This window comes from Sorex fumeus, unplaced genomic scaffold, assembly GCF_029834395.1.
Source record: "Sorex fumeus unplaced genomic scaffold, SorFum_2.1 ptg000026l, whole genome shotgun sequence".
NCBI classification, from domain to species: domain Eukaryota; kingdom Metazoa; phylum Chordata; class Mammalia; order Eulipotyphla; family Soricidae; genus Sorex; species Sorex fumeus.
Genome location: NW_026606083.1, coordinates 18,018,054 through 18,045,015, shown reverse-complemented (window position 1 = coordinate 18,045,015; position 26,962 = coordinate 18,018,054). Strand labels below are relative to the sequence as shown.

The window sequence follows — 26,962 nt, the reverse complement described above, 5'->3', positions numbered from 1 at the left end:
CACCATCTTCACCAATTCCTACCATGAAGTCAGAATATGTTTTTCAAGTTAATGATTGTGGGCGTAAAAGTAATACCTGTACAACTGTGAAGATTAACTTTTAAAAATGCCTTTAGTTTAGAGAGTGGTAGAATTTGTCATGGTTGATTAAATTATGTAGCTGAAGAGTCTGCTCTATAACCTACGGAAAGATCTTGAAGATGCTCTCTGGTTATTCCTGCAAAATTAAGTTCCTATCAGACAATACAGAAATTTAGGATAAGTGTAAAATGTAATCTAGTTTTGCATGTGACCACTCATAGAATTTTCTTTCATAATTTAATGAAATTTAATTTTTAGAATTATTCCATATGAACAACCAGAACATTTAAGAGGATGTTCAAAGACAGCAAGATTTTATGTGGATATAGAATTTAAAAACTAGCCAATTATGTTAAAATTGGAAGGACTTCCCAAAGAGATTTTGTTTAAACAGAGAAACTAATTGGGATTTTTTTTTCTTTTTTCCTTAAAAACTTTTTTTTAAATATAACTTTGACTCTTTGGAATCAAGCTTTGGAATATTTTCAGGGACCAAACATTTGATAGAGACAAATATAGCCTGTTTTTGTGGCATGGGGTTTGGACTATACCAGTGGTCCTCAGAGGCTACTCCTGACTCTGTCCTCAGAGATTATTCCTGGCCATTCTCAGAGACCACGTGTAGTTCCTGGATTGGTACCAGTGTCAGCTGTGTGGTAGGTAAAAATGCCTTCAATACAGCTTATGTGTGTGTGTGTGTGTGTGTGTGTGTGTGTGTGTGTGTCTTTTTTCAGTTCACAACCATGTTCAGGGCTCACTCTTAACTCTGCTTACTATTGCTCAGGGATCACTCATGGCCATGTTGGAGGACCAGGTGCAGTGCCTGGGATCCAACCTAAATCAGCAATGCACCTGATAAGCACTTTATCCACTGTACCTATCTCTCCAACACCAATACCACCTGTTTCAAAGTCTTTCATGCCAGAGCCAATCAGTTTTTTGGACGACTAGACAGGGTGTGAGAAGTCAGATGAAGTAGGTAACCTATTTCTAGACATTCATCAGTTTTGTTATTATTCACTCAGCAGAAATATGTTTGTGTCTACTAAATTTTAAATGCTAGGTGTTCACTATTGTATAAAACAAGTTTTGACACCAAGGAACTTATATTTAGGTAATGGTAAACACTAAATCATCAAACAAATACAAAGGTCTGATGGTTAGCAAAAACCTCTAAAGGAGGTAGGGGAGTGATCAGTTGCATTCAGGGAGAAGGCGTTTAATGAAGGTCTGAGGCAGAATTGTGTAGAGCTGGAAGAATAATGATGCAGGCTGTGTGACTCGAGCCCATCAAATGAACAAGAGAAGATGAAATCAGAGTCCTGGAAGTCAAGGCAAGCTCATCTATAGATATGTAAGCTGCTGTAAGGACTTTGGTTCTTATCAGGATGTTGGGGATCCAGTTGGATATACTGGGTGGTGAATATAAGAAGTACTGATTTGATTTAAGTTTCAGAATGATCATTTGGTTGTTGTTTTGTTTTGTTTTGTTTTTTGGGGGGGATCACACCTGCTAGTGCCAAGGGCTTAATCTTATCTCTGCACTCAGAGATCATTCTTGACGGTGCTATGGGGATTGAACCAGGGCTGGCTGCTTGTAAGACAAGCTAGCACCTTAGCTGCTGTACTGTTTGAATGATCACGTCCTTTATGTTGAGGATCATATATATGTAAGCCATTAGTTTCTTAGAGGGATGATTGTGTAGAATGTGGAATGGAACTAGGTAGGACAAGGTGGTAAAATTCGGGATTAAATTGGACATAGAACTGATAAAGTTTTACTAATAATTTAAGTAGGATAATTCTAAAACTTTTGGTTTTAGTAACTGAAGAAATAATTTGTCTCATTCTAGTTGCCACATAATGAACTAAAGCAGCCTGAGATCAGCAGGGTTGTTTGGGGGAAATTAGCATGACCATAATCAAATTGTGATTTTGATTATTTGATTATGGTCATGCTAATTTTGAGGCTGTTACACTTTCAGGTGGAGCTGGCATAAAGGGAATTAGTTATACAAATCTGAAGTTGCAAGGAAAAAGCTTTGTGTTACAAATATGAATTTCCCCAGATACTTCAAAGATATTTTGAAGCCACAAAACTAAGTATGTTCAGGAAAATGAAAATAAGAAGAGAAAAGAGGGGTTTATCCAAACTTTAAGACAGGTACCAGCAAAGAGAAGGAACCAGCAAAAGAGATGAAGAAGGAATAACTAGTGAAGTAGGAGGTAGATCAAAAGGATTGTCTCTTTCAAATCAAATAAGGAAAGTATTTTATTTATTTATCACAGTGAGATACGGTTACAAAGTTGTTCATGGTTGGGTTTCAGTCATACAGTGTTTGAACATCCATCTACCGACCAGTGTACATTTCCGAACTATTGTCCTGTTTCCCTGCTGCCTCAGTCCCTCCCCAGTCTCCCTCTCTCTTTGAGGCATTGTAGTTTGCAACACAGGTACTGAAAGGGTATCATGTATATCAGTCTACGTCCTTTCAGCACTCAGTTCTTGTCTAGAGTGATAATTTCCAACTATCATTGTCTTAGTAGTCCCTTCTCTATCCTAACTGCCCACCTCACCAACACACCCTGTTCCCCGCTACCTCCCCACCCCCTGTCCCCCTCCCATACACACACACACACACACACACACACACACACACACAATTTGTGACAAGCTTCCAGCCATGGACCAGCGCTCCTGGCCCATATTAAGGAAAGTAAGAGTGAAACACTCAGCTGGGTTAAAAGTTGATAATTCAAATGATTTATGAGAATTGACTTAACTCTAACAGAATGGAAATCCCATTGGAGTAGAGTGGAGAGATCAAACTTAGTCTGGTTAGAAAACTGAATTTAATTAAAGGGTGTTGGGAAGGTCTGCCCTGGATGGGAGATGCATGCTGAAAGTAGACTATAGACTGAACATGATTGCCACTCAATTCCTCTTTTGCAAACCGCAGCAGCCAAAAGGAGAGAGAGAGCAGAAGGGAATGCCCTGCCACAGAGGCAGGGTGGGATGTGGGGATGGGGGTGGGAGGGATACTGAGATCAGTGGTGGTGGAGATAGGCACTGGTGGAGGGATGGGTACTCAATCATTGTATAACTGAAACCCAAGCACAAAAATTTGTAAGTCTACAACTGTACCTCATGGTGTTTCACTAATAAAACTTTAAAAAAAAAAAACCCTGAATTTAAGCAAGAACAAAGGAAAGGAATTAGAAACAGTTTAATTTGGAAAACTATTTTGAGATTTTTATACTTCAAACTAGAAAAATGATAATGACCGAAAGAGACATTATCTTTTGTCCACCAGACCTAAGATAATTCAGTCACTCTCTATATTTTATCATTGGAATAGGAATGAATGACTTGTAGGACTTGAAAGGGCCAAACTCCTATCTTACGAACCTTCTGTGTTCCTTTATTCATTTTTTAGTGGCAAGGATCAGATCCAGGGCCTCACACCTGGGTGACATGGGCTCTGCCTCTCAGTCACATCCCCAATCCTCATTTTGTTTTTGTTTTGGGGCCACATTCAGTGGCGTTCAAGGGATGTTTCAGTCTCAGTGTTTGCTCCTGTTCCAAACATGTGGTACTGGGAATTGAGTCTGAAGTTGTTGACTCATTTTTAGTACAGATAGTATCTTTATTTACTTTATAATTAGGCACAAAATTAACACTTAAATATTCACTGAATGAAAATATATAAATATGGTAACCAAAACTCAACAGTAATTCCCCAAATGAGTGAGTAGTTCCTTAAACATTGCTATTCAAATGTTATATATATATATATATATATATATATATATATATATCATAGGTAATATATATTTGGGGTCATACCCTGTGGAGTTCAGAGCTTACCCCTGCCTCTATGCTTTACGGATCATTCCTGGCAGTGTTCAAAGACTATATATCACTTCAGGGATCGAACCCAGGTTGGCTGTGAGCTAGGCAAGTGTTTTAGTGCCTTGTGCTATCCCTCTTGTCCCTTAAGAATTATATTCTGGGGCTGGAGTGATAGCCTTGCACACTAGAGCGTTTGCCTTGCACAGAGCTGACCCTGGTTCAATTCCCAGCATCCCATATGGTCCCCCAAGCACTGCCAGAAGTAATTACTGAGTGAAGAGCCAGGAGTAACCCCTGTGCATCGCTGGGTGTGACCCCAAAAAGCAAAAAAAAAAGTTATATTCATAATTCACCTTTCAGAATGATACAGTGAAGAAATTCCTTCTGGTGTAGTGTTAAGGTTTCTGGTTGGTTTAATTCTTGGAAAGGATTCTGTAAGTCTTTAGGGGTGGCATTTACAGAGATGCTATATCAGACCTTCAGCCTGTTTTAGAATGACTCTAATTGCTTACATGATATTCTAATTTGTTTGCGGCATCTTTTCAGAGATGATAGGGTAGAAGATAAGATTGGGGGATTGGGACTATTCTGAAATACCTTTCATTAGTAACTTAAATTCTAGCTCTCCGTGCCATATTTACAGTTCCTCTAACAGCTCCCATTCCTTGGATATCTGTCTGTATTCATGGAGTGGCAATTCATTATTTTTAAAAAAAATTATCTTTGCAGCCATGACATTCCTTATACTTCGCATATGTGTCTTAGCCAACAATATTGCATTCTATTCATTAAGACATTTATCCACAGAAATTGTGACAAGCTAAGTTTTCATAAATTGGAGAGTATTAATAACTTCATCCTTTTGTTCAAATAAGTGTTGAATCTTGGTAAACAGAAGAAAAGCTATTAGTAAATGCTTATAAGATACTTGGATTTTAGATATCACATTGGAATTACTCTTTTAAGCTGTGCTGGAGCGATAGCACAGCGGGTAGGGCGTTCGCCTTACAAGCGGCCAACATGGCCGACCCGAGTTCGATTCCTCCGCCCCTCTCGGAGAGCCCGGCAAGCTACCGAGAGTATTCGATATGCCAGACACAGTAACAACAAAGTCTCCAACGGAGACGTTACTGGGCCCGCTCGAGCAAATCGACGATCAACGGGAGGGCCTTTACCTTTATTTCAAATATAAAGAGTTTATAAAATATACAGAATATCAGCCTGTGTAAAGGAAGGACAGTTATTGCTCACTCATCTACGTCTGTTGTTAGTCAGAGATTTCCCTAAAGAAACAGAGCTGATCTCTTGATGCATTGCTTATGTTTTTCCATTGAGCAGTGAATTACCTTGTTGGTGAAAGATTGCCGTTGGCCTGTTTTGCTTGATTGAGAAGAACTGATCAATCAAAACAGTTCTAAACTGGGAAATCATGCTTCGCTTGAGGTAAATATCCTAACTTAACTTTCTCTTGAGCTTGCTGTCTTTTCTCTTGAGGCTGCTTGAAATCTAGACCAGAACACAGAGGGTAAAACTTGCTAATAAACTCAGTGGTCCCTACATCTAATGTAACTTATTCGACCACTTCACAAGCAATAAAGGTGTGGTATGATTTCTACCTGTCTGACTTCAGTGCCCTCTCAGGATTTTTAGATGGAAAAAAAAATGTCAAGTACAATGGGTAGCCTTGGGTTCGATCCCTGGCATCCCATATGGTCCTCCAAGAACCGCCTGGAGTAATTCCTGAGGGCAGAGCCAGAAGTAACTCCTGAGCATTGCCAGGTGTGACCCAGAAAGAAAAAGAAAATGAGGTTCTTTTTTATAGTCGATGACTGGGGAACCAGTAGTCAGTGATCTCAGCAAACCTGGGGGATTCCACCGAGCTTGTAGGTAGTAGTTGTCTTATAATAGTAGTCTCCCCATTTCATTGTAAAATCTAAAATGCTTTGTTCATTTAGAGGGATCCGAAACCTGAGATTGGGCTGGGAAGAAGTACAAGTGCTGGGGGCAGCACTTGCCTTGCACCTAACCAACCCATGTTTGATTCCCAGCACAGATAATCCAATCCCCACAGACTACCATGAGTGGTCCCTGAGCACAGAGCTAAGAGTAAGCCCTGAGCACAGCCAGGTGTGGCCCCAAAACAAGAACAAAAAGCAAATAATATACTCCCCGAATTGCAGATAAACTTCTAGTCATTTATATTTCTGATGTAGACATATCATTATTAAAAATAGAACTAAACAGATATATCATTTTTTACTACTTTTTGTCATTATTGAGTGGTTTATTTCATATTTATAGGAAAATCAAATTTATTGTGAAAATTTGCCACATAATCTGTAGTTGGTGGAACAGGAATCCATCTAGTGTTGTTTTGTTTTTCGTTTTAGGTAGTTCTGAATTTTTTTCTTACAATGATTATGAAAATATTCCTAGAATATTTTGACTTTTATAGTTCACAAATACTAAGATTTAAATATATCATTGAAGTGGAAAATTGGAGTTGGCCTCTGTTATAAAAGTTATTCTTACAAAGAAACAAAATATGAGATTAATACCCAAGAATAGCTGAGATCAACACCAGGAGGATTACTCCATAGCTTAGAGGCCAGCCAGGCATTCTAGGGGAAAGGGCAGCTCAGATAGAGAAGGGAGCACCAAATAAAGGGTGTTTGGAGGATCCTCCCAGGAGGGGAGATGCATGTTGAAAGTAGACTATGGACTGAACATGTTTGCCACTCAAAGCCTCTTTTGCAGACCACAACACTCAAAAGGAGAGAGAGAACACAAGGGATTGCCCTGCCACAAAGGCAGGGTGAGATGGGAGGGATGGGGGTGGGAGGGATATTATCCATGGTGGTGGAAAATGGGCACTGGTGGAGGGATGGGTATTTGATCATTGTATAATCGAAACCCAAGCACAAAAAAATTGTAAATCTACAACTGTACCTCATGGTGTTTCACTAAAAATAAAAAATAAAAAATAAAAGTTATTCTTAAATATATAGTCTATAAACTCTCATAGGTCATCATGTTGTACAGTGATTGGGTGTTAAATGATGGATTTCAAAATTTTTTTATTCAGTGTTGAAAAGGCAGTAGAGGTTAGGAGGGAGAGGTTAGATGTTTGCCTTGAATGTTGAGAGGGGAACTTATGTAACAAGTTGTTAGTAACACTGATGCGAGTTTGATAAAATGTTGTGTCTGTGATAAGCCTCTTCTCAACTTTGTTATTTATGTATCTAATTTTTATCAATGAATCACTTATTCCATAGACCTATAAGGTTTTAGGGGTCTTTTTCTAGGCCAGGCCTTTACAGGCCGTGCTTGGATAGTAGTGATACTAATTTCACTTAGAGTAGCAAATTCCAAAGTCTTTCTTGTCAAGTGGTGTGCAGAGATGGAAGGAGTTATAGTGAAAACACACTTTCTCATTAAGAGAAACAGTCCCTAGACCAAAGGCTTACCCCTCCCTATTCAGAAAGAAAAATTGCTTCATGCTCCCCTGGAAATCTCTTTAAGCAGAAACTGCATCTGAGACTTCTGCCAGCCCCATTATCCAGGGTCAGTATCAGCCACTTTGGGAAACACTGCCATCAGCCATTTTATAATGAAAATCATATCTTTTATTTTACTTTATTGGTGAAAGTTGAGTCTTACCCTAATGAATAAAAAATGATTATCTTATTGTAATTAGCATCCAAGTTTTCTGAGAACTAAATGCTAAGTTTTTTGAGATAAATTTCTGAAATTTGGGGTCTAACGTCATTGAGACTTCAAATTTTAATACATAATTTTAAGTTTATTTCTATCTTCCACTATGTTAAATTAATATCATTGGTGTTTTGAATACTATCATTAAGCATCTGGAATCTCCTGTATTATCCGTCATGTTGCAAAAACAAGACCTTGACACAATTCTGCATACCTGGTTAAATTTTATGTGACTGTAAAATTATACTTAATTATTAGATGCCCATTTTAGTACCATTGAGGAAGGCATAAAGCTTAGTGTATCTGCTCAATTTGGTGATAGAATTTGAATGTGATATTCAAGGTAAAGGTCTAAGATTTAAAATTAAAGTCTTTATCATAGTATAACTACTATTAAAATGACAGTACAGCAATTAATAGAATTCTGAAAGGGAGTTAAACACATCCTGAAATACATTTAACTAAGGCATAAGAATTTTGAAAGATGACATGAGATCTACGGAAATATGTATGAGCAGTAGTCAGAAGAGTTAAGACTGGAAAGTTCGTTATTGTCATTTACTAGGAGATCAGAATGTTTATACTATAGGGAAATCCTAGGGCCATATACATGTCTGCTAAGGGAGGGAGATTTTTAAGTAAGTTTATAATGACTTTCTGCCATTAAAATGAATCGGGTCAGGTCCAGAGGGATATAGTACGGTAGATAAGGCTTTTGCCTTGCATGCGCCAACCTAGTTTCGACCTCTGATGCCCCATGTGGTCCCTTAAGCCCACCCAGAGTGATGCCTAAGCGCAGAGCAGATGTGTAAGTGAGGAGCACAGCTGGGTATGACCCAAAAAGTATACCTACCTGCTGTACTATAGCTCCGTCCTCAGTTGGAACTTATTTTGCATTGCCTTCCAAGCCCACCCACATTTTCGGCAGATTATCCTCAATAATAAAAATGTTGAGATGCCTAGATTTATTTATTTATTTGTGGTGGAGGTATGTACACCAGGTGATTCCTAGGGCTTACTCCTAGCTCTGTTCTCTCAGGGCTTACTCCTGGTGAGGCGATCATATGGGGTGTTTGGGAACAAACCTGGGTCAGCTGCATGCAAGGCAAACACCTTACCCACTGTACTATTGCTCCAGCCCCTCACTTGATTTCTTGTATCTATAATCATTTGGAGCTGATATCTATAATCATTTGATTTCTTACAATCTTTTGGTAGCAAAATTAAGTTAGCAAGCCTTGCTAAGTATAGTTTGGATTAATAAAGAGATGAAAATATGAATTTCAGGAAAAGCTCATACAGTGATTTGAGGATCTGGAGGAGTTTTAAACAATGTGAAAATGAAGTAAATCCATAGTTTTATAAAGCAACAGAATGTATTTCAGTGGGCCATACTCTGTTAGTAGTTAGTGCAGGGCCAGGGAGGTGGGGGGAGGGGGGTTAGAACAGGGGACACTCCTAAAGGTGATAGGGCTGGAACTCAGTGCCTCACACATGTCAGTATGTGCTCTACTACCTCAGTTAGCCTGTACCCAGGTAGAAAAGAAATTTCAATATTTTTTTGCCTGTCAGAAAAATAAAAACAGATATAAAATAATACAAGTTCCAAAGAAGTTATAGAATATTGAGCTAGGAGATTCCATTTTCCATTTTCTTCCTGCTTTTAGTGCATCATAAAAGTATTTATTTCATAATATTTCTATTTAAGAAATATAGTTAAAGTACACTGACAGAGGAACCAGAGTAAATGTTAGAGATACTAGTAGTAGCTGAGCATGCCCTGAAGAAGAAAGTAGAGAATAGAGAAGTAAATGTACACAAAGAAATGCATCCATCTAAATGTAAATTATATGGAGTAATATCTCCATCTTGTGGCCTTCTTTGGACATTGCCATTAAAGATGTTGAGTTGTATTTTCACAACTGTAGTCATAAGTAAGATCAAAATGAGTCACATGAAAATAAAATATGGAACAGAGACTTCGTGCAGTGTTTTGCACGTCCTTTAAAAGCATGCTACCCAGAGATATGCTACAAGTATGCTGAGCTAGTGATTCCCTGCTCTTCCTGCAGCAACCTGAACAGTTTCCGTCACCATCGTTCAGATAGAATTTTCTGTGAAATGCCATAGTATGACAGAGGTTGGAAAGCACTGTGAAAGCATGCAGCTGTGATGTTTTCCTCCCAAGGGAAATCTCATAACCCTCCATAGAAAGATGTAAAAACTCACAGATGCTCTGTTTGATAAAATTAGCCTATCACACAAATCTTATACTAAAGATCTTTAGTTAACATTTATAGAAACAAAGGTAGTTAATATATTGATGAGGACATTTACATCCAGATCTAAAAGGTATCAAGAAGACTTCGATGGATTGGCATCCTTAAATTACTTGATCACTTACTCTGGGTGACAGAATGACCATTTTAACACTAGCAGAGTTTGCAGTAACTCAGCGGGCTCCTTTTAATGATCTGTAGCAATCCTCTCTCTGCGTAAAGAGAATATAAGCGATTTTGTAATATAGAGCTTTATACAAATTCTGAGTTATCTAAACTAGCTATCTAAACCAGCACTCTGAGACGAGACCCTGTTTGGCTTGCAAATTCTGACAGTTCTTGGTTTTTCACTGATGATAGGTTTTTTGAATCATTGAATCCTTAAAGCAGGACAGAGCAGTATACATATCATAATGTATACACATATAATCTAAATAATTTAAGTTCATAGATACTTAAATATTTTCTAGAAACCACATTAAAACAGGTTGAAAACTGGAGAAATAATACAGTGCCTAAGGAACTTACCATGCATGTGGGTGACAGGGTTCAGTCCCTGCTACCACATACCCTAAGCTCAGGAATTAGAACCTGAGCACTGCTGGGTATAGCCCCAAACCAAAACCAAAAGAGCTAAACTAATTTTTTATTTTTAATATACCCAGCTGTGCTCAGGGCTTTCTCCTGACTCTGCACTCAGAGCCTACAGAATTAAAATCAACATTTCTGTGTTGCAAGATGTATCAGCATTTTCAAAGAAAATGATTGAGTATACTTTCTATTTTTTCATGAACACATTTTGTAGTTCAGTTTTTTTAAATGTATTGTAGTTTTTATTTTTCATTTTGTAGTTCTGTTTGCTAAGGGTGTTTTCAAGTACTCAGTTTAAATTGGTCATTACTTTTGCTTATTTGCCTGACATATATACTTAAATATATACATATTTAAATTTTATTTGAGGCATTGTGATTTTCAATACTGTTTATTATAAGATTTCACCCTTACAGTGTTCCAGCAACAGTCTCCATCAGAGTATCTACTTCCCTCTATTATTGTCCCAAGGTCCCTCCCATCTGTTGCTCTTCCCCTCCAGAGCTTTCCTCACCCCCTCACCCCTCCCAACACACACACACACACACACACACACTCTCGGTAATCTCAGTTGGATTAGCTGATAGACCAGTTCAAAGGTTCTGTTGCCTTTGGCCATTTGTTATTCCCTTATTTTGCTATGTTTCTTATATTCCATGTATGAATGAACGAGATCATTCTGTATCTGTCCCTCTCCTTGTAATTGATTTTATTCAGCATGAGTAAACTGTTTCCATCCATGCAGCAGCAAATGCCTTTTATATTTTATAATTCTTTTAGGTATTATAAATAATATAATAGGTTTTTAGTGATATCTTGATCAAGAAATCACTAGTGTTGTTACTTTGTAATTTTAACTTTGAGGTAGCCTGTTCTCTGTATTTATTCTGAAACTCATCCATCAATATGTTAGTAGCTATGAAATATTTACTATTCTCTACTGTCATTTGTTTGATTTTTATATTTCCTTTTATGTGGGGGAGGGTTGATCACACCGACTGTGCTTAGGGCTTATTTCTGCGTCTCTACTTAGGGATCACTCTTTGTGGGACGCAGGGGACGATATATGGGGCGCCGGGGATCTAATCCTGACCAACTGTGCAAGTCAAGCACTTTACCTGTCATACTATCTCTCCAGCTCGATAACTTTTTTTTAGTAAATGATTTTTAAAAGAGATTTCAAGTGCAATTCTATTTGTATAGCAATCTTTTGACCCTTTGTTACTTATACCAGATATTTCACAGCCATTTTTATTTTGTTAGTCTTCTCTGCCACCTCCCCATAGCTCCTAATAAGTCTAACTTCCCTTTAGACTAATACCAATCTTTTTTGCTTTCGCCTTTTGGGATTTCACAAGCAAATGAGGAAAAAAAGTAGATCTTAATATCTATGATTTTTTTTAACCTTAGCCAGTGGTTCTCAGAGACTTCTCCTGGCTGTCTGCTAGGGTGTTGTTCCTGTCAGTCGTTAGGGTGCTGAGAGTTTAACCAGGCCATCCAGCATGCAAAGTATGCCTTAGTTCTTTGAGCTATCTCTCTGACTCCTTGATTCTTATATCTGGCGGATAGGGAGTTTGCCTTGTATGCGGCCAACCCGGGTACAATCCCCGGGATACCATATGGTCTCCCCAGCACTGCCAGGAGTAATTCCTGAGTGCAGAGCCAGGAGTAACCCTTGAGCATCACTGGGTGTGACCCAAAAAGGAAAAAAAAGTACTATATCTGTAGTAAACAAATGGAGAATATCAATTTTATAACCTGTCTCTGATTGTTATTCTGATATGGGAAGCAGTTTTTCAGCAGAGTAGTCAGAAAATTAACAGGAAACTCCACTGGTACGACAGTCATGCACATCTTGGTAAGGTCCCACATATCCATGATGAACAGGAAGGCTTTTTATAAGACTGCATGTACCCTAAGATGGCTAATCTCACAGTTATCCCCACACTCCTAGCTGAACAACTCACACATTCTTAGGCCTTGTGCACATGCAGAGGAGACACAAGAAGCTCCCCGAGAAAATAAGAGTCTCAAAAGGACATGTAAAGTGCTTGAACTTTGAATGTATTCCATTCCCCAACTGACACAAAGATTCAGAATTAGAAATGTGGGATCCTGAGCTGGGGGTGTGGTTTAAAGTAGTAGAGCACACGCTCTGTGTGTGTGAGGCCCTAAGTTCAGTCCTCAAAACTGCTTGGCCTCAATACTGCTGGATGTGCTTCCTGGTTGCATTGACCAGGAACACATCTGGAAATACTTCCCAGTACTGCTGGGAGTACTTCCCACCCTGCCTCCACAAAGTGGAAGCCTTACTGGCCAGTATGTTTGTGCACAACCTCTGACCAGTGGTTGACAGTCACTAAGTTATTCTGACACAGGGGCAATATATAAAGATTTAAAATGAGAGGGGAAAATGATCACAGATTTCAGCAGCCTAAAATCACTTAGAAGACAAATTCCATGGAGTAATTTGAGGCCAAGTCACAAAAGAAAAAGAAAACATTGAAGACAAGTCCTAATTCAAGGCGGAAATCAGAATCTAAGACTCCAGCTTATTGTTGGATATACCCAGTTTTCAACAAAAAAATTATACCGCATATAAGGAACGAGAAAGTGTGATTCATACTTGGGAAAAATGTCAATAGAAACTCATTAAATATGTCCACATGTTATACTTGGCACAAAAAAACATCTAATTTGTTATGAGTATGTCCAGAGAAATAAAGGAAATCATGTTTATATTAAAGTATAATGACAAAGAGAGAACATCAGTAAAAACCGTAGACATTTTAAAAACAAGTAGTGGCTGGAGAGATAGTGTAGCTTGCCCTGTGTGTTATAGGGCGCTTGCCCTGTGTGTTGCCAACCTAGTTTGATCCCTGTCACCCCATATGGTTTCCTTGGGCCCGCCAGGAGAAAGCCCTGAGCACCCAAAATAAAAAACAAAACAAAAAAAAAAAATAAAACTAAGTAAAACTTCTGTAGTTGAAATTTTACTAAAGGAGATGACAAGTGTCAGTGAAATTGATGCATTAGTAGAAGTCATTCAGTTTGTTAAACCCAGAGGGGAAGAAATGGAACATTTAAAAAAAATGACTTAAAGACCTCTAGGACATCACCAGTCATGAAAACATGGGTAATAAAATTCCCTGAAAAAGATTTGGAGGGGAAAAAAAAACTACAAAACCCAAACTCATCAAATTTTATTTTTAAAATCACACATTCAGGGGGCTGGAGCAATAGCACAGCGGGTAGGGCGTTTGCCTTGTACGCGGCCAACCCAGGTTCGATTCCCAGCATCCCATATGATCCCCTGAGCACCGACAGGGGTAATTCCTGAGTGCAGAGCCAGGAGGAACCCCTGTGCATTGCCGGGTGTGACCCAAAAAGCAAAAAAAAAAAAAATCATACATTCAGAAAGCTGAATAAACACAGAGATATTCTTACTTAAGCAAATAACAAACTTATAGAAAGTAAAATATTAATTTAAAAATCTTGAAAAATTTTAAATTATGTTCAGGATGACCATGCTTTGCCGTGCGGACGAGATACTCTTGGTAGCTTGCCGGATTCTCCAAGAGGGGCGGAGAAATCAAACCCGGCTCAGCCGGGCTGGCTGCGTGCAAGGCAAACGCCCTTCCACTGTGCTATCGCTCCAGCCAGGTTTGATTCCTCCTACCCTCTTGGAGAGTCCGGCAAGCTACCGAGAGTATCTCGCCCGCATGGCAAAGCATCGCAAGCTACCTGTGACGTATTCAATATGCCAAACATAGTAACAACAAGTCTCAAAATGGAGATGTTACTGGGCCTGCTCAAGCAAATCGATGAACAATGGGAGGACAGTGGATAGTGTTTTGTTCAGGATGACAACAATATGATTAGCAGCAGACTCCTCATTAGAAATAATGGAGGCCATAAAAAAATGGGATGGCATATTTAAAGGACTGAAAGAAAAATATGAATATGAAAATATAACCAAAACTTCTTATCCTAGGAAATTATCTTTCAGAAGGAAAAAAAAGGCAAAAGAATGACATTTCCAGGAAAACAGATCAAAGGAATTCATTGCTTGTAGATATGACTTACAAGAAATGCTAGAGGATGTTCTTTATGATAAAAGGAAATGAAAGAAAATGAGTCTGTATGAAGGAAAAGCTAACGAGAAAAAATGATATGAAACATTATGGCATATTGTTTTCTCAGTTCATTAAAAATCAGTTACAGGAACTAGAGTATGTATAGTATAGTTTGTAGGGCATTTACCTTGCACACAGCCCACCTGGGTTCGATTCCCAGCATTCCATATGGTCCCCCGAGCATCACCAGGAGTAATTCCTGAGTGCAGAGCCAGGAGAAACCCCACTACATTGCTGGGTATAACCCAAAAAAGCATAAATAAATAAATAAAACAATCAATTACTGTGGCTAAAAAGAGTACAGTGGGTAAGGCGCTTGCCTGGCATGCAACTGACCCAGCTTTGATCCCCAGTATCACAAATGGCCCCTTTAGCCCCACCAGCAGTGAGCACAAAGCCAGGAGTAAGCCCTGAAACTGCCAGATGTGACTCCCTAAAACAGTTATATAAATAAGCTAATTAAAAAATAAAGAACAATTATATGAAACAGTAGTACTTGTTGAACCAAGATTACTATGTCTTATAAGGATAGCACAAAAGAAAATTGAAGAAATATTTCTGTATGGTGCAAATGTATTTGCATCTCTCCAGAATTAGTTTAGTATTAGTCTGAAATAGATTTTGACAAATTAAGATAAATAATCTTTAGAGCAACCACTAAGAAAATTAAAAGGTTGTATAGTAAAAATTCTCATAAAGTAAAATGGAATGCTAGGAAATAACTATATAACTCTAAAAAGTCTGTGAAGACAGACCTGATATAGCCTGAAGGCTAGAACACATGCTTTGCACATGGAGGACCCCAAGATCCAGACTGTCACTGCATGGTCTGCTGATTATTGCTAAGTATAGTCCTGGTGGCCCTGAACATTACTAGGATGGCTTGATAGTGCTCCCCGCCCCAGCACACAGAACCTCCACATTGAATCATTTGACTGTACAGCCTGCTCGAGTATTGCCCTGAATGGCCTTTTAAGCACTGCTTAGGAACCCCTCTCATAAACAAAAAAAACAAAACAGACCCCTGAGATTTATAGAAAAATATCGGCAGGTATAAATTTTATCATACCAATAACAGTAATATTCAGTTGAAAGACAAAGAATGTTAAAGCTGAATTAAAACACACACACACACACACACACACACACACAGTATGTTTTTTACAAACGACATCCTTTAGATTCAAAGACTGAACTTGAATGGAAAAGGATATACTACGCAAGTAGTAATTCCTAAAGAACTGGAGTACCCATACTAATATTAAGTAAAATAATCTTGAAGACAGAAATATTATGAACAAATGACATTTTACTGTCATTTTCTGACATTACTGACATTTTCTCCTGCCCCCGCGCCTGACTGTCCTCGCCGCCAGGGCCCCTTGGAGGGGAGCAGGTTGAGCTTTCCTCCCCGCCCCGACCAGGGCTCTGGCAGCCGAAGACCTCCAGGACCAGCCACCACCATGCTGAGACCACTCTCCGCACACATGAAGGTACTGGCAGAGGGACAAAGTCACGCGAGTTCCGGGGCCGAGATCTCCAAGCCTACTCGGATTTGGGCCAAGCATCCTCCACCCAGATCCTCCAAATTCCAGTAGGCGGGGGTCACACCCACCAACTGGCCCCCTGGCGCCATGTAATCCCATCAGCGGCCAAGACTCAGAGACTATAAAAACCAGCTCCCGGAACCGACATCTTATTATGACATATTATTATCTCATTCCTACTTTGGACAAACTGGCAGGCTACCGAATGTAGCCTGCCCACACGGCAGAGTCTGGCAAACTCCCCGTGGCGTACCCAACATGCCAAATACCAGTAACAATGATGGGTCTCATTCTCCTAAAGAGCCTTGAATATAATCTCAGGGCTAGGGTGAAGGAGACGTTACTGGGGCCTGCTCGAGGCAATCAACGATTAACAGTATGATTTGTGATTTTTTTGTGATTTGTGACATTTTACAGTAGAAAAAGAAGACTGTTCATCAGGCTCATTGCATATGCATCTAACAAGAAAACTCTTAAGATGCATGAAGTAATAACTTATAGAATTGAAGTGGAAAGATCTATCATTTTTTGGAATTTCTGGTTTCTGTTACAAGTAACTCATTGTAATATACTATCCTTACATGCATTATGTTTGCTTGATTTTGTTATTATTAAAAGTTTTTATAAAATAAGACAAACAGAAATTTGAAACACCCATGGAAAACTACTTTTGACATTTTTACATCACTTCAAAGATTTTCCATATATAAATGTTTTTATCTCTCAGTAACTGCTCATACCAAGATAGCACTGTAGCACTTTCCTCCTGTTGTTCATCGATTTGCTCCAGCGGGCCCAGTAATGTCTCCGTTTTGAGACTTGTTGTTACTGTGTTTGGCATATTGAATACGTCACGGGTAGCTTGCCAGGCTCTGCGTGCAGGCGAGATACTCTCGGTAGCTTGCCAGGCTCTCCGAGAGGGGCGAGGAATCGAACTCGGGTCGGCCATGTTGGCTGCGTGCAAGGCAAGTGCCCTACCACTGTGCTATCGCTCCAGCCCATACCATAACTGCTTAAAATTTTTTTCTGCTTCCCAAAGACACAGTGAGAAATTTTGTGTCAGTTTGATATGCTAACTACTTTTGGTTTATTTTTAATTGAAGTAAAATACAAACAACATAAAAGTTAACATTTGAACTCTTTTTTTCAGGGGACCATATGGGATGTTAGGGATTGAACCCAGGTTGGCTGTGTGGAAGGCAAACACCCTGTCTGTTGTAGTATCACTCTGGCTCCTTGAATCGTTTTTTAAATGTACAATTCTGTGTCATTAGGAACAGTCATAGCATTGTACAATCATCACCACTGTCCATTTCTGGAACTTGTTCATCATCATTATCCTAAACAGAATTCTGTCTGTGCCCATTTAACTAGAACTCACAGTTTCCTTCCCTCAGTCTCTGAAAATCACTAATGTATTTTCTATGTCTATGAACCTGCTTATTCCAGGCACCTCTATTATATTGACAGATCCTTCCTCTATTATTTTCCAGCTTTGTGCTGTTTTATGGAATTTTTGAAAGAAGAGTGTGGTAGGATTCCTTTTCTTTATAGGCAGGAAATAACATTGTAAGACAAAATATAATCAGTTGATGGACTGTGTATATTGTCCGTAAACATGAAGCCTGTCAGCTAGCCAGGGTTACTTCCACTGAAAGCTCTTCAAGCATAGAGGTTGATGACCCCTGTCTCACCAGATTCTGAGCTCATCTTTTCATCTGCTAATTCACTTTCCCATTTTACTAAAAGGAGAGGCTTTCAGAATTCTATAAATTACTTTATCAATATATGACTTCTACAAAATTTTCCTTCAAAAAATGGAAATTTGGGGGGACATTGGGTGGTAGTGTTGGAACATTATATGCTTGAAGCAACTCTTTTGAACAACTTGGTGAATCACGATGTTTAAATTTTAAAAAAGAGAAAAAAAGGAAATTCTTGTAGAATTTACAGGTGGTATGTTGTCTCCTTGGCTCCCTCTCTAAAATTCTCTTTCGGTGAAGGGAAATATGGTTCTAGGTCACTAGTGGCCTTTTATATTCTTTTATAGTTGTTGATTATTGTATTACTTATTAAAAAGGATCAAAGAAAACTATCCATGTATATTAGGTTGATAAGGAAGAGAATGAAGAAGGACCTTCGGTGTATAGAAGAGCTTTAGGAAGGAAATTATTGATGTTTTCCTAGATTACCAAGTAACCAGGGCTGGAGTGATAGCATAGTGGGTAGGGCATTTGCCTTGCACACAGCCGGCCCGGGTTTGACTCCTCTGACCCTCTCGAAGAGCCCGGCAATTTCCAAGAGTATTCCGCCCACACAGCAAAGCCTGGCAAGCTACCCATGATGTATTCAATATGCCAAAAACATTAACAATAAATCTCACAATGGAGACATTACTGGGACCGCTCAAGCAAATCAATGAACGGGATGACAGTGACAGTGACCAAGTAACCAAAATTTCCAATATTGAAAGAATAAGAACATCCTATTTAAAAAATTTTCCTTAAGCTTCTGTAGTTAAATGCCATCTAAATGTTGATTTGATGGTCATAATATAGAAAAGTAACTTGTCTGTGAATGTTTCCCTCTTGACACTTAGAAATTTTAAAAATTTATGTATATTTTTCAAATAATTTTTATGTTAGATGATTTGACAGCTTTCCAAAAGAGATAAAAGGATTAGTTATCAGTCTTTATTATCAGGTGGAGACCAGATTATAATTATATGCAGGACCAGCCCTAAAATCTGTATCTCCTGTTTTTTATATGGGATATATTAAAATGCTTTAGTTAATATGAAAAAAAATCATGGTAATTGACCACTAGCTCCTGAGTGTGATACTGAGCCCCTTATCAGTTCTAAACTCAAGTGCAAAATTGGTTGCAGATATTAGAGTATTCAGAAGAGAAATCGGGAGAGAGGTCTATACTTTGTAAAAACCATATAAATCCTTACGTGGGCTAAATTAATAACTATTACTTCTATAAAGCATTTCTCTTTCGGAATTTTAATCCTGATTCACAATGTAGTATATCTAATAAGGACATGAATTCCTGAAGGAAATCTGGTAATAGTTGCTTTAGAGAAATAACTTTAATTATTTATTATTACAACTTCTAGGCAATAATACATTTTCTTGGTATATCTATCATTTTGATTTTTCTTTTCATTTAGAAAAATTTTGTAGTTTTTCACAGAAGTCTCAGCTAGCAACATCAGTTTAGCAAATCCTCAGACCAGGACTGATTGTCCCCGTGATGAGATATAACAATTTTCGCAAATTTTCTTTTACTGAATAATTTTTTTGATAATTCCATTACCCAGTTAATGGTAGTAAGCGTATAAAATAAATTACTGTGGGCTGCTACGGGGGCATGCTTCAGGGTTGATTTGGAAAATGGAGGCAATGATGGAGGGAAGGTCACAGTGTTGGTGGGATTGGGGTTGGAATTTTGAATGCCTGTAACATATGCACCATGAAACAAAGTAGTGGGGAAATTTTTCTAGTTTCATTTAAAAAAAAAGATCACTACATCAAAGCTTGGATTTTGACTTGTATTTACTTAGTACTAGGATTTGTTTGTGCTTTGAGAATGTGCCAGAGTAGAATTGAAGATCTATCATATTCTCTGGAAGTATCAGTATGCACACGTTCTCTTTAAGAAGAGATTTCCCTTTCTTCTGTTACTCATCTTTAGTCCTGATGCTGCCTGTTTTGATTGGGTACTTTTGCTGCTCTGTGAGAAGAGAAAATTCAGGGAAATGTATTGGGTGGCCTGCATTGAAGAAAGACAAAACTGCTCTCTTTCTTTCTCCACTGATTTTAACATAACCTTAGAAGTCAGTAGGCTGTGTAGCAAGATGAAGATAGAATTCATTTGTTTCTCCTTTGGGTAGCACCAGGAAAAGTCGAGCTGAGAAATGTTTCTAGCTCATAAACAGCAGCTGTAACCTTTTTGAACTGGTATTGATCTTTGTTGGCTTAGAAACTAGACTGTATATTATTAAACCCCATCTCAAAATTTTTATGGGTGTGGGGTGGGATCAATAGTACAACGGGTAAACTGATTACCTTGCACGTATTCGACCTGGGTTCAAATCCCGGTGCCACATATGGTCCCAAATGCAGAACCAGAAGTAAACTCTGAGCAGAGCCTAGTGTGGCCCCAAAACAAGAAAATTCTATGGGTATTTCTCTCCATGGTATTTAACTGGTATTTTTAAAAAATAAAATATAACCATTGGTCTCAAGATTCCATGATAATATGACAGAAGACTGACATAAAATTTTAGCTTAGAGTGGGATGATATTGGTAATATTGGGAGCAAAGGATAATGGAAAAAGAAGGGGTTTGATTGTGGGGAAGGTACACCTGGCTGTGCTCAGGGCTTAATCCTAGTGTGGTGCTCAAGGGACCAGATACGGTGCCAGGGTCCAACCCCAGTGACCTGTGTACAAGTCAGGTGTCCAAGCTGCTGTACTATTTCTCCAGCTCCCCAAAGAGTTTTAAGGTTAATAAACATGTGTATGAATTGCCTTAACTTTACTATTGCGTAAATTACAAACTTTTATTGTTGGCCCTATTGAAGCTTGGCCTTTCACACATATTAATGTTTCACAGCTTGAATCCCTAGTTATTAGTGTAGAATGTTTTTCTAGGTTTTATGGAATATATAGAAGATATGTCTTTGCTCTCAAATACAAAGCTTAAAGAAGATTCATAACTGTAATGGAATCAGAAAAATATATTGCTAACAATAAGCCTATTGTTAGGATTTTTAAAAATTATATAACCATTCAAGATGCAAAGTTTCTAAAAAAATTAGAAATATAACCACGTGTGCAGAAGCTGGTTACTTTTTTTAAGCTCTTTAATGTTAATTAGGGTTTTCAAATTATATTTTTATCCATTTAAATATATTGCTCCCCCCTAATTTTCCCCTAATTTATGTAGAAGAAACAAGATATCCCCAACTCTAAAAGTATCCATTAGAGGAAAAAACTTGAATAGTAATCAATTTAAAGTTTAATAAAGGACATATGTCATTTGGGTTTCTGGATAACCTCTCCTCCTTTTAAAGTGTTTCTTAATTAAAACCAGATGACAGTAGCAAAGGAAGTATTCAGAACATTAAATAAAATGGATGTGCTTCATGAAATTTGTAGAATTCATCAATACACGTAACAATGATTTATAATTGCATTTGGTCTTCGCACATATCAGTGTAAATCTAACAGAAGCACAGTAAGTAAGATAGCTAGTATAAAACACCAAGGTGAAAGGGTTAATTGGCCTTGCACAGTTCAATTTGCCACTCTAGTGGCACTTTCTGTTGTCTGTGTAAACAGTTGCTAAGTACTTTCCCACTAAGCTGCCACCCTTTTATTTATACAGTTGAACCACCAATGAGAAATGGATCAGTTTGCCCGTTGTCAGGCCTCTTCCTGCCTTTTCAACCCACTACATGCTCTGTCCAGTCCCCTCACCCACCTTCCGCCAGCTGTTGCTACATACCTCCCTAATCTTTCTGTAGCTTTTATGATTTTAACTTTTTTTGCAGCTTTTTTCCCTCCTCATTCCTTAATTTAAATGTATGGATGTCTGTGTGGTTCTTACTCATCGATGTATCTCATTCTTTGTCAGCTCTACTCCCACTCATTCTTTCTACTCCTTGCTCTTCCAAGTATTTTCTCAAGTAACATTTAAATCTTTAAAAATCAAAACATTACATATAGATCTAAAGACTTCATTAACCAGTCTTTCCCATGTCAGTATCCCTCCCCGCTCTGAGATTATACACACACACTTCAGTCCATTTCTGTAATTTATATATGTATTCATATTACATAATGTATTGCTAGAAATCTACAAGAGTGATGTCATTCTAAAACTATTGTTTCACGTCTTTGCAGTCATACTTTTAAAATATATACATATTATTTAAAGATACCTAATTTAATCCTGTAGCTGCTTCATAATACATTTTTAATTGTCTGCCTATTGATGGACATATGCATTGTTAGTTTTTTCTTTATTTAAAACTATACCACAGTGAACAGCCATATTAATGTTGTTTTTTATTGCCACAGGTTTTGGGGCGGGGGGGGGGTGAGCCGTGTTTTCCAAAGAGTAAGTAGATAATGAAATCAATCTAGTAGGTTGAAATCTGCATCTTCAAAAAGAATGGAATGTAAAAATAAATTAGAGTAAAGGGAACTTCATTTTTTATGAAACATATAAGAAGACACAAACAGTATCATAAAGGAGGTCTCAATTAAAATTTTATTGTGATACAAAATATATTTTGTACTGTGTATCTCAGTCATCTGGATTCTATATCAGTCTCTGACTCAACTGGATTATAGGCTATATTTTGAATTTTTTTGACACGGCCAAATTACTTTCCATCCTAGTAACACTGAAATTTACAATCCCTTTACTTTCTAATAAGATTTTTGCCTTTTTAATTTTCTTTCACTCTTTTCTCTTTTAATTTATTTTCTCCCATTCCCTGTGCTTTTGGTGTTTCCACAGTGGCTAGGGTCAGGCATAAATAGTGGTAGCATTCATACTCTTGGTTGCAGTGCTCACTTGTGGTTGGTTACACACTTGGCTGTCTTATACACCAGGGATTTGCACGCCATAGTAGTGGTTGGTACTTGCACACACTTAATTGTGTTGCCCAGAAATTGCATTATTTTATTGGCGCATTGGGAAACTGCCAACAGTACTACCACCAGAATTGCACTTGGCACTTGGGTGGCACCTGGATTGAATTGCAGCCTCATGACTGCAAGTCAGATGCTATAACCCTGAGCCATCCTCAATTTTAAAAATATACTTGTTGGGGCTGGAACGATAGCACAGCAGGTAGGGTGTTTGCCTTGCACGCAGCCAACATGGCCGACACAGGTTCGATTCCCAGCACCCCATATGGTCCCCTGAGCACCGCCAGGAGCAATTCCTGAGTGCATGAGCCAGGAGTAACCCCTGAGCATCGCCGGATGTGACCCCAAAACAAAAAATTAAGAAAAAAATATACTTGTATGCTTTATAAATTGAGATAGTGTTGTTGTTATAACACTATGTTTTAGAGCTATAGCTTTGCATCTCTTCTAGTGTGTGTATGTGTGTGTGTATCATACCACATATATTTTATATATCCTTATGTGTGTATGTATGTAGAATATGTTCTGTATTATTTTTGTTGTTGTATAGGGGGATCACCCATGGCTCAGTGGTCAGGGCCTACCTTGGCTCTGCTGGGGAGCCATTTGCAGTCCTGGGATTCAAACCATCGTCACTGCTGCTGTCACATGCAAGACCAATTCCTTAAGTTCTCTATTATCTTCAAGGCCCTATTCTATATTGATAAGGGTAAAAAAATCTATCTTACTTTAATTTTCATTTTAACTAGTGAGGTTAAGCTTCACTTCCTTTTACTGAAAAAGTGTAAAGACCCATCTGGTTGCTGATTGCTATTCTTCCAAATTATGTTTCAGACTAGAGAAATCTTCTTCTCCTCAATCTTTGTCAATACTTTCCTTTTTATAAAGTAGTAAAAACTATGCGTCCTGGATGTTATTACTAAAGATAATTTTGCCAGTTTTGTCATGTTGCTAGATTCAGGTTTGTCTCTAATTTTTGTTTTGAAATATGAATATTCTTTTTAGTAACACTGTAATAGAATCTTAGTATTGAGTGGAGCTTTAAAAGATCATTTCAGTCGCTTGTTATATACCTTTTTTTTTAATTTCTCTCTGGTAATAGAGATAGTTACTTCCTTCTTAGTCTGTTTTCATTGTTAGTGGTTAGTGTTAAAATGTAAACTGATTGATACCTCTTGGTTTCATTCACTGGTGCTGTATTTGTTTTTAAGAATCACATAGAAATGCTTGTGCTTTACGCGGGGCCTCACGGGATGGGGGTGGAGCCGGCCCTTTTCTCCCCATCCCAACAAGACCCCAGTTCGTTGCCCACGAACAGCCTCTCTGGCTCCTGATCAAGCTGCTTAACGGCTATGATCCCAGAGACTCAGACACAAATCTCAAAACCCAGTGGCTTTTGGCAGAAATGCGCCCAGACTGTGCAGTAGGTTACTGTCACCGGGCCTCCGCAGGGGGGAAAGGGTGCTATCCCTCCATCTGCTCCCCCTTGGCAGCTCAGTGGCCGCCATCCGCCAGAGGCAATTGCACAGTCAGGTTTGGACCCTCAGTGACGAGATTCACGGGGCCTCATGGGATGGGGGTGGACCCAGTCCTTTCCTCCCTGTCCCAACAAGACCCCGAGTTGCCGCCCACAAACAGCCTCTCTGGCTCCTGATCAAGCTGCTTAATGGCCATAATCCCAGAGACTCAGAAATAAATCTTGGAACCCAACGGCTTTTGGCAGAAATGCGTCCGAACCCTGCAGTAGGTTACTGTCACCGGGCCACCCCACGGAGGAAAGGGTGCTGTCCCTCTACCTACTCCCTTTAGGCGGCTCTGTGGCCGCCATCCTCCAGAGGCCATTGGACAGTCAGGTTTGGGCTCTCAGTGATGAGACACGCGGGGCCTCATGGGATGGGGGTGGAGCCGGCCTTTTCCTCCCCGTCCCAACGAGGCCCCGAGTCACTGCCCATGAACGGCCTTTCTGGCTCCTGAACAAGCTGCTTAACGGCCATGGTCCAAGAGACTCAGGAACAATATCGGAACCCAGCAGGTTTTGGCAGAAATCCCTCCAGATTTAATTGTTAAGGTTTCTGAATTTCAAAATTGCACAGCCACTACTGCAGCCACGCAACATCATATGTTATTCATAACCAGCAATGGAAAACAAATTGTCTACTGTTGCCTTTTTGGTAGATCTGAGTATTGGGGTAAAATTCCAAATAATAATGGTGGGTCTGGTGTCAAAATATTGAGTGTAATCAAAGTAGAGAGAGAGTAATGTGGAAATCATCTGCCCTGCAAGTAGAGGGAGGGTGTAGGAAGGGGGTTTACTGAGGTTTTGGGGGGTGAAGAATGGGCACTGGTGAAGGTACGGATGTTTCATTGTATGACCAAGACTTAAACCTGAAAGCTTTGTGACTGCTCTCACGGTGATTCAGTAAGTAAAATTATAAAAAATGGGGAAAAAACGTAAGGTGGAGAAAAAAAAGAAAGAAAGAAATGCTTGTGCTTTAATTACTGGAAGCCACAAGGCCTTCTTCTTTGTTAGAGGAATTTTGTTCTGTCCAGAATTGAGAAACCAGGACACACACCAGTAACTGTTCCCTCATGTGACCAGCAATTAGTAGCTTTTCTTGTTTTGGCATTGTGTGTGTAATAAACATTTATTTCTGGATTTTCACTTCCTGAAGCTTTATTCCATAAATTCCAAGTTTTTAATACTATTTTATTTCAGTTAACTATGCAGTATATAGAGCTCTAAACAAAGTTGGAAGCTGGTTTGGAAAGTGGTGACTTCTTTTTTAAGCCTTTCGAAAAGTTTTTCTATTAGAGACCAAAAAAAAAAATTTGTTTTTGTATTTGCATTTTGAGTTATACCCAGTGGGTGCTTAGGGCATACTGCTGGCTCTGTGCTCAGAAATCACTCCTTTCCAAGAGCCATTGGTTTTTCTAAATATTTTTGTTTATAAAATTAAAAGGTATGTCATGTCATGTCATGTTTGTTAAGAATTGGTAACATACTTGTGGCAAGAATCATGCTTATCCTAATTTATATGGATTTATGTTTATTTGCTTTTTGTTTCTTTTGTTTTCTTGCTTTTCCTCATACCTGGCTGTGCTCAGATATCACTTCTAGCTGGACTTGGGGGATCCTATTGGTGCCGGGGATAGAATCCAGGTCTGCCACATGCAAGATCACTCAGCCCTGGGTTAAGGTTTAGAAATTTTATTTCAAAACTTTGTTGTGATATAATGAGAATAGTGAAGATTAGGCTTCCTGACAGTGTCCAGGCACTTCCAAGATAGGCCCTTAGCACATAGACTATTTTAAACTAGGGAACTAAGGTCATTTGATGCACACAAATGAAATACACACACACACACACAGACACACACACACACACACAAACAGAGCAAACAGCTAGTTTCAAACCATCTGATTTTCACAAGTTGCTTTAGGAACTCTCTCCTTAGTACCTGGATTAGAATAGAAACCTTCCTTTTGTCCCATTTGCTCCAGAATTATAGCCAGGTACAGGGAGAGAGAGAGAGAGCATCTACCTGAAGGTAAATTCTAGAGCAAATGGGAAAATACAAAGGTTTCTATTCTAATATTTCTATATTATATATGTATATATCACTGTATCACTGTATCATTATCATCCTCTTGTTCATCAATTTCCTCGAGCAGGCACCAGTAACGTTTCCTTTGTCCTAGCCCTGAGATTTTAGAAAGTGCTACATTCGAGGCTATTTCATGGTCACGAGAATGAGACCCATCATTGTTACTGGTTTTTGGCATATTGAATATGCCGTGGGGGGTTCGCTCTGCCGTGCAGGCAGGATACTTTCGGTAGCCTTCTAGGTTCTCCAGAGTAAGAGCTAGATAATAAGATGTCACGCGGCCGCTTGCTTCCGGGAGCTGGGTTTTAGAGTCTCTGAGTCTTGGCCGTTGATTGGATTATACAGCACCGGGGGCAGTTGGTGGGTATAATGCCTACATACTGGAAGGTGGGGGATCTGGGTGGAGGAGGCCCCAGTCCCAATCCTAGCAGGCTTGGAGATCTACGTTCCAGGTCCCGCACACCTGGGTTCCTCTGCTGGTTCC

At 38.9% G+C, this 26,962-nt stretch overlaps 1 protein-coding gene across 1 annotated transcript in view; it reads left to right on the top strand.

Moving 5' to 3' along the window:
- DNAJC1 (DnaJ heat shock protein family (Hsp40) member C1) overlaps positions 1 to 26,962 on the top strand; it is a 146,600-nt gene that overhangs the window by 1,431 nt on the left and 118,207 nt on the right. The window lies entirely within an intron of this gene.